Source organism: Phalangium opilio, unplaced genomic scaffold, assembly GCF_054372755.1.
Source record: "Phalangium opilio isolate 3A_F unplaced genomic scaffold, DU_Popi_V2 ptg000062l_1, whole genome shotgun sequence".
Classification (NCBI taxonomy): domain Eukaryota; kingdom Metazoa; phylum Arthropoda; class Arachnida; order Opiliones; family Phalangiidae; genus Phalangium; species Phalangium opilio.
In genome coordinates, this window is record NW_028324179.1 from 1,336,992 (window position 1) to 1,345,774 (window position 8,783).

General features: G+C 39.8%; 1 long non-coding RNA gene across 1 annotated transcript; it reads left to right on the plus strand.

Annotated features, from left to right (window-relative positions):
• Positions 1 to 1,400: 1,400 nt before the first annotated feature.
• LOC149663458 (uncharacterized) lies at positions 1,401 to 3,157 on the plus strand. Its single transcript, XR_016368559.1, has 3 exons — positions 1,401 to 1,780; positions 1,930 to 2,218; positions 2,286 to 3,157. It is a non-coding gene; the product is annotated as an uncharacterized LOC149663458 (long non-coding RNA).
• Positions 3,158 to 8,783: the final 5,626 nt, after the last annotated feature.

The window sequence follows — 8,783 nt, forward strand, 5'->3', positions numbered from 1 at the left end:
CGCTGGCGTAGAAGACAGCCATTCTACCAATGAACCGTAGAGACTTGATAGAAACCTCGAGTTTTTTATTATTTATTCTTATCTCTAAAATGTCGGGGTGATGTGGGGTGGGGTACCTCTCAATCTGTGGGGTCGGAAACTTTTGAATTTTTATCTGTGGGGTCGGATACTTATGAATTTGTATGTTTGGGGTTTTTATATTTATTTTCTTTTTATGTATGTGCTAATTAAATAGATAACGATTTTCCCGTTTCCTACCGCGCTCCTCATGTGTTTCGTTCTCGTTCGGTAGCTATCGTCATCTATGTTATGTTTGACTGGAACGTTTTGGCGGTTAATTCAAATGTGGGTTTAGATAGAGGTAACATAGTGTTAAATGGGCGTTATGCGTCTGATCATTTTAGCATTGCTAAAAGTAATTCGAGGGGAGAATCACTAAAATGCGTAATCACTATAACTAAACTTTCTCTTTCAAAAGTTTCTGGGCATAAGTCCTAGTTAGAAATTATAAGATGCGATAAGTGTGCATCGGCATAAGTCTATGTTGTAAATTCATCGAGGGGATTATCACTAAAAACTATCTGTTCTTCGATTCGCCGGAATATTAGAATTACAGCATAAGTAAATTTATAATGTTATAATTTAATCACTGTTTAGAGTAAGGAATCGAGGGGCTATTCACTCTGATTTTATGCACGGTAAATCATTTAAGCATTGAAAAAGATAGCGCTATTCACTCATTAGGGTAAGGTATAGAGGGGTTATCCACACATTAGGGTAGGGTATAGAGGGGCTATTCACTTGACGATATGGCTACTATTACGAGCCCTTGGGCCGTCTTGTTTAATCATGCTTTGACTTACGTTGTGCAGGCTACGTCATTTATGACGTAGGTGTGGAAACTTTGTATAGAAAGGGAAACTAAATCTTTTGGGCAATGGCCGCCGCGTTTTGTCACCTTAAAGATTATTTTTGAACTTTGAGAACGTTGATGAGCTTGAAAAGATCTGATTTTAATATTTTTTGTAAGTAATAATTTATTTTGATTCAATACAAAAAAAATTTAAGGGTACGATTTAGTCAATAATTTAATAATTAAATTTCATTTATTGATTGCTAAGCCTCGGTCTTAGCAATAGTACTTTTCGGCTGTAGGTAGTACGGTAGGTAGGAGATATTTACAGCTATAGCCATTTTTTGTTTAGAAAATACGTCGTCCGCAGTCCGCTCTCCCTATGTTCGAGTCTAAGCCTTAAGGGAAATTTTTTCCCTTTTCATATAAAAGATGGAGCTAATTAGGTCTAATTTTATTTTTTCGTAAGTTAAACTTAATTATAATTTATTTCAAAAGAATTTAAAGTTAGGTTTTAGCCGATAATTTATAAATTCATTGATTTTAGTAAGTATCGGTCTAAAGTTCGTGACAGCTGACAGCTGTCAGTGTCAGCTGGTTGTTGTAGTTAGAAGACCATGCCGTGTAGGGTTCGTTTTAAGGTGTCTCACTCGGTGCCCTCGGCCAACGATAACCGCTGATTAGTGTTAATTTTTTGCTTAAATTAAATAAGTTTTTGTTGTCTAAAGTAGATTAATGCAAACTGTACGCATAAGGGTTCGTTAACAGGTTTCTAAACTGGTGTCACCGGCCAATGATAACAAATACCTACATCATTTTGTTTGTTGAATTTGCTGATAAATTAATCGATAGATCACACGATCACTAAACATTGTCAACAAACCAATTAATATTTTTTATTCGGACTCTTCCAATCATTGTTGTTGGGTAACTATAAATTTTTTTATTACTTTTTTAGTGCTTATTTTTAAGTTGCCTAAGAAAAAATTAAACGATGACCAGTTTATTTATATAATGATTATTTTAACATTGCCCAAGAAAACAATAAGCAATAGCCTGTTTTTAATTCTCACCAGGTGCCAATGATAACTGCTACGAAGATAAATTGTTTGTCAAATTGCTGGTAGAATAAATGATTGATTAAATCACACGATCACAAAACCCTGTCACCAAACAAACCAGAACTGTGCTAATTATCTGGCAACTAATTGAATTGGAATTAGCAATTGGACAATTATGACTTAATTAGCAATTAGGCATAGAGGCTAATTAAATCCCTTTAAACACTGATAAACAAATAAACCCTGTCAACTCCACTCTTGGACTACGGGAGCATGTAGTGGCGTTTGTTTTAACTAAAGAAAGGTAGATTTTTTTTTTAAATCAGGAAATAATAAGTTTCGGATCTTTTACAAAAAACATGATAATTTAGGAAATTTAATTTTACTGAGCTTAGCAACTGGCCAGTTAGCTACACCTTTTCGACCCTGGGAGCATCAAGTGGCGAAACCACACCATTTATTTGCTTTTAAATTCGACAAAATTTCATTGAGTTATGAAGATTGAAGAAATTGATTAACGCGAGTTGATAAAGAAATTGTTTAATTTATTAATATTTGCTTACAGCAATTAATGATACATTCATATTAGTATAAATTGTTTATTTGTGTTAATAGGACTTAAAGGGATAAGAAAATGCCTTTATGAAATATATTTGTAGCTTTAAACGGGTCAACCATTTTTTAGATAACTGGAAAACTAAATGGTTGCGAATCAAAAAGAAGGCATAAGGATGGTAAAGTTAGTTTATTTTTTTCAAAAGATAACAAAATGGTTGGGAAATCATTTCCTATGTTCAAGGGGTAATGAAATGACTGTTAAATCTTTTCTTCAGTTAAAGGGATAAAATTTATTAAAATGGATTAAATAGAACGAACATTAATTTATTAAAATGGATCAAAAAGAATGGAATAGATGTAACATGGCTGCCAGAACTCTTGGAGTTTCCACTCCTTGGTTCTGGCAGGGCATATCTAGCCTCCATGTCACAAGCCACACCTCTTTCACAGATGTGATCTAGGATAATTTTAGTATTGTCAATCAGTTCTGTTTATTATTTCTCCTAAGACGGATCGACTTTTGTATACCAGGGAAATTATTCCCTTGAATTAAGTTTATTCTACTGAGGGTTACATAAATGGCGCCCGAACAGGGACACTCGAATACATGTAGGCCTTAAGCCTCGGTTTTGTCCCTAAAACGTTGTTGTTACCAGCGAGATTTCAACGCCCCCCACGCGGGATATTAAGCCCCGGCTCTCTCGTTGATTAATAACGCTGTTTTACCCAATTAATTATCATTCACTTAATCCAACTTAATCATTGACTGTAATTAATTAAAATTAGTATTGTTGTATTAATTAATGAACTCTATAATAATGGCCCACGGTCAAAACCCTATGGATAACCAAAAATGGAGATCGACCAAGAAGGACGAAGACGACGGCGATCAACCGTGTTTCAATAATGAAGAAGATTCGGAAGAGAAAGAGTTCGATTCCTTACTAACGGCAGAACGGGAGGAAGATCTTGCAGCTTCCTTCAACAACATGCTTTACATGGAGGATTTTGTAATGTCCTCGTCGGTAACGGTGGTGATTAATTAATACGATTCATTAGCTATAATAACAACTTTAATACTTTGAAGTTTATACAGATAGACTAGGACATTTTGGTTATAGCCGCTTAGCGCTTACTGCGTCGCAGTCACGTTTTTATTATTATTCTTTTTAAACCAAAGATTGTTATAGTAGTTACAAAGATTTATATATGCATGCGTGAGAATGGTTAAAGATATATTTGAAACACGACAATCCCCTTTTCTTTAGAAGTGACTGTCGAGACATAAAAAAAAGATTGCATGAAATTCTTATCACACTAAAGTTCTTCGATCAACCGTCTTGGTTTCACGGGACGCGATCGTAGATTGTAGGGTTGAGGTCTGGACGGAATTGTAGGCGTTGTAGGAGACTCGTTAGATGGCCGGGTGTAGTCGGTAAAAGGTGAAACGTTGGAAGGTTCTCCATCCCTAGATGTCACTGGGGTTTCGTTTTGCTCGACCGGGTTGTAGAGTTTGTAAAATGACGAATTGCCAGTGATAGTGTGTCCATGTCGCTCAGCTGTAATCGTAGGTCCCTGAACGTTGGTGACCGTATACGGCAGTGGGTTAAAATATGACTTCGTTGGGCTTTGACCAAAACAGTATCACCTAACTGTATTGACTGAGGTTTGGCTTGACGACGTTTGTCTTAATAGTTCTTCATCTTTGTTTTTGCGGAATGATCCTTTGTGGCCAAATCGACCAAATCCTTCGGATCTTCATGTGACAAAGTAGGAAGTTTTCCTTTTACTGTGCGGCCAAACATGACGGTGGAGGGAGGTTTTTCCGTAGTACAGTGCAGTGTGAGACGATAGTTGCGAAGAAACTTCGTAAGTGCTTCTTTCCAATCCGTTCCCGCGACTTCGGCTGTCCGTAGTGCTTTTGCAAGGGACGCCATAAAACGTTCTGCTGTACCGTTAGCCTGCGGCCAGAGCGGAGTGATCTTGCGATGATGAACACCCATATCCTTCAAATAGGTAGTGAACTCTCTAGCATTGAATGGCGGGCCATTATCCGATTTTACTACGTCTGGTACTCCGAAGATTGAGAGGACGCGATCCAAAACTTTGACATTCGCTTCAACCGATGTGGTAGACACGATCTCGGCCAGCGGAAAACGTGAGTGCTCATCAATGATGACTAAAAGATAAGTGCCATTTTTGAATGTACCTAAATGATCGACGGCTAGTTCAGACCAAGGTTTGGTGGGTAGTGGCGTCATGCGAAGTGGTTCTGTTGTAGAGTGTGGGATAGCAGCCAAACACGGGATACATGATTTGATTATGTGCTCTACACGCTCATCCATTTTCGGAAACCATACTTTAGTACGTAAGAGCTGTTTCGTTTTCACTAGTCCCATATGCCCTTCATGCACTATGGCAATGACGCGGTCTTGTAGGGATGGTGGGACGTAAATGCGATGCGCCTTGAGTATTACTCCATCGACTATGTCCAGCTCATTTAAAAGTGGGAGATGATCGGTAATAACGCGGAAAGGCGAACCATACAGGTAAAGATGAAAGTGTTCACAACTCCATACCACCGCTAGAGCTTCCCTTTTGGTTTGCGAATATATGCTTTCGACATCCGTTAAAGCTTTGCTTGCAAAAGAGATGATGGATATATTGCCATGAGCGTCGAGCTGGGACAAAATAGCACCAAGACCAGTAGCGCTGGCATCTACATAAACGACTGTTTCCTTTGCAGGAGCAAAGTAGATAAGAATGGTATCATTGGAGAGATGTTTGTTCAAGGTAGCTAAAGCCTGATCATGTTCGGACCCCCATTTCCAGGCGGTGTCCTTCTTTGTTAAAGCTCTCAGGGGTAGCGTTATGTCCGAAAAGTTGGGAATAAACCTTGAACAGTAGGTGGCAAGCCCTAGAAGGCTGCGCACCTCATCGGGCGTTGAAGGTCAGTTAAGTGTTTGCAACGTCTTAATTTTCTTCTGGTTGATAGACAGGCCTGATGGTCCAAAAACATGGCCATAAAATTCAAGGCTAGGTTGACGGATAAGACACTTGGCTAAATTCAGGGTTATGCCATTCTCCTGGAGTCGTTGTAAGACATTCTTCAAAGCAATGTCATGCTCCTTCTGGTTGGTGCCAAACACCAGTACATCGTCTAACGCATTGACGGTGCCAGAAATATCTTGAAGCATGCAGTAAACAATGTGATGAAATATTTCCGCAGCAGAATTGACACCAAAACTGAGGCGCTTGTATCGGTAGAGACCTCTGTGTGTACTGAAGGTTGTGATTGGTCTTGAACCTTCGTCAAGTTCTAGCTGATGATACCCCTTGTTCAGGTCTAACTTGGAAAAGACGGTAGCGCCATTCAGTTTGTGGATAATGTCCTCGAGGGTGGGCATTACGTGTCTTTCTCTGACGATGGCGGTGTTTGGTATGTGCATGTCAACGCATAGACGAAGTTTATTACCTTTCATTACTAATACAACAGGTGACACCCATGGTGTTGGGCCTGATACGGGTTCAATGATGTCTTGATCCAAAAGTAGATCTAATTCTTCGTCCAAAGCCTGGCGCAAGTGAAACGGTATTCGTCGGTGCGGTTGAGCCACTGGTGTGACAGATTTGTCAATGGCTAGTTTTATCTTCACATCTTTCATTTTGCCAATGCCACTAAAGAGAGCGGGGTATTGCTTCGTGAGATCTTCATCACTGAGTTGATTGACCATTTGATACAGGTTTTCTGGTGATGGTAGAATATTCAACTGCAATAAGGTCGGATAACCTATCAAGGACGGTGTTACTGGACCTTTGTCATCAGTGACATAGAAGGTTGCAAGGGTGTGGTGGCGTTTCACGCTGATAGTCGCATTAAAGGCTCCAATAATGTCTAAGGGTATATTTGCACCATATGCAAATACTTCTCGGTGATATGGTTGCAGTTTAGGTTTGTTAGGTAACGACTGATACGTTGAGTTACTGATAACATTGACATCTGAGCCTGAATCCATGAGTACAGTGACGATGCCTTCGCCAATCCGTACCTTGATAAGCGGTTTATTGCTGGCAGGGCAATCATCTTGAGTCTTCAGTGAGAAGAGAAAATCGGTGTCTCCATCTCCAAAATCGGTGTCTCCATCTCCCTCATCTGGTGTTTGTATCGCACGAACGACTGATTTGCCTTGATTTGCATGAGGATGTCTAGAATGACTAGTAAAATTCTTCGCTTGACCAGAGCGACTAGAGGGTGAACGACAAACTCGACTGAAATGATTTAGTCTGCCACAAGCGTTGCAAGTCTTTCCTTTGGCAGGACAAGGACGGTTTACTGGGTGAGGATATGAGCCACCGCATAATCCACATTTAGACTGATAAGAGACTGGTTGCTCTTTCCTGGGAAAGCGAGTTGAAGATGATGGTGGTGTGGTTGGTTGACATCGAGTTTTGGCAGGAGGTTTGGTTAAATACGAGAGAGAGGTAGATGAATTCGGTTGCTGGTTGGTTTTCTCAATACTGGTGGCTTGTGCTTCAGATAGTTCCATGAGGCGGGACAGTTGTAATAGTTTATCCAAGGTTAACGAAGGATCCTGTGACGCAGTTCGGCGTAGCTTCTTAGATAAACAGGTCTGAATGATGTGCCGTTTGATTTCCACCTCAGGATCAGCAAACGCGCAAAATTTCGAGAGAGTACGAAGACGAACGTGGTAGGCATCGATATTTTCATGTTCAAATTGCTTAGCCTCTCGGAACTTAAAAATCTCGTCGATATTTTGCTTCGGTGCAAAATGTTGCGTTAATAAAGCTTTGGCCTCTTCATAATCTGCAGTCGTATCACTTCCTGGGAGGGCACAAAAAGTGTCGTGGACTGAGTCGCCAACACAGTGTAAAAATAAAGCCTTTCGACGGGCAGTATCTTTGATACCAGAAGCAACAAGATAATTTTCAAATTTAAGGCACCATTTGGTCCATGCGGCATTTAGGTTTTCCGCATCCGTGGTAAGGTCAAAGGGTAAGATAACTGGTAACGATAAAGCCATGATTGATAGCAATACTTGCGATATAGATAGAGCCCCGATGTGATAAGATAGCTGCTAAGCCTCGGTTGATGAGATAAATGGCATGGTGCGAGTTATTGATATGATATTTCCCTCGTGGAATCGAAAAAAAGGGTCCGTCGCCAATTGTAATGTCCTCGTCGGTAACGGTGGTGATTAATTAATCCGATTCATTAACTATAATAACAACTTTAATACTTTGAAGTTTATACAGATAGACTAGGACATTTTGGTTATAGCCGCTTAGCGCTTACTGCGTCGCAGTCACGTTTTTATTATTATTCTTTTTAAACCAAAGATTGTTATAGTAGTTACAAAGATTTATATATGCATGCATGAGAATGGTTAAAGATATATTTGAAACACAACAGATTTAACAACAAAGAAAAAGGAAGAGAAGTCTATTGTTTCCTACTTAAATCCTTTAGCCTCGGGAGAAACTCCCTATCAACTCTTTCCGATGAGAGGCATTCCTCCTCCTGCGGGGTCTTCTACCCCTTTAACTATCCCTTCCTCTGATGGGAATAATCCATCAGGTTCTGATACAGAAGTACCTAGTGTTAGGCCAAAAGTTCGCTTTTTCAGTACTTCACAGTCTAAGACTAGATCACAACGTAATCCTAATAGGGAGGAGAATACTTCCCCTCCTAGGCCTACCGGGAATGATCCTCAACAACCTTCTGCAACGGGAACTACAGGGAATATCCCTCAAATTCCTCCTAGTACTTTCCAATTTGGTCCAAATACATCCACTGAGGATGTAGGAAATCATTTACTCCCCCTAATTCAGGCCATGGTGAATAGTTTCACGGTAATAGCAAATGCCCTACCTCAACTAGTACAAGCTAATGCAAATTTAGTAAAGGCTATTTCTCCAGCTCCTTCAGCTGTTAGAACCCCTGTTATCCCTCCTGAAAGGTTAGCATTTTCGGGTTCACCAAATGAAAGTGCCGCAGAGTTTCTCATTTCTTATGAGGAATTCTCAAAGTTCCATAAACTTACAGGTAAAGAGAGTCTATCTGCTTTGCCTCTCTTGCTTAGAGGGCATGCCCTTTACTGGTTTAGAAATCTAACCCTGAGATATGATTCGGTACGCCAAACTAATCCGAGCCATCCTAAGCTAACATGGAAAAGTTTTAAGAAACATTTTAAAGCTCAATTTAGGGACTCTGAAGCAGATTCGAAACTTAGGTTAGAAATTTCCCAAAGGAGACAGAAAGATAAAGAATCTGTTGAAGAATTTATTGGGGA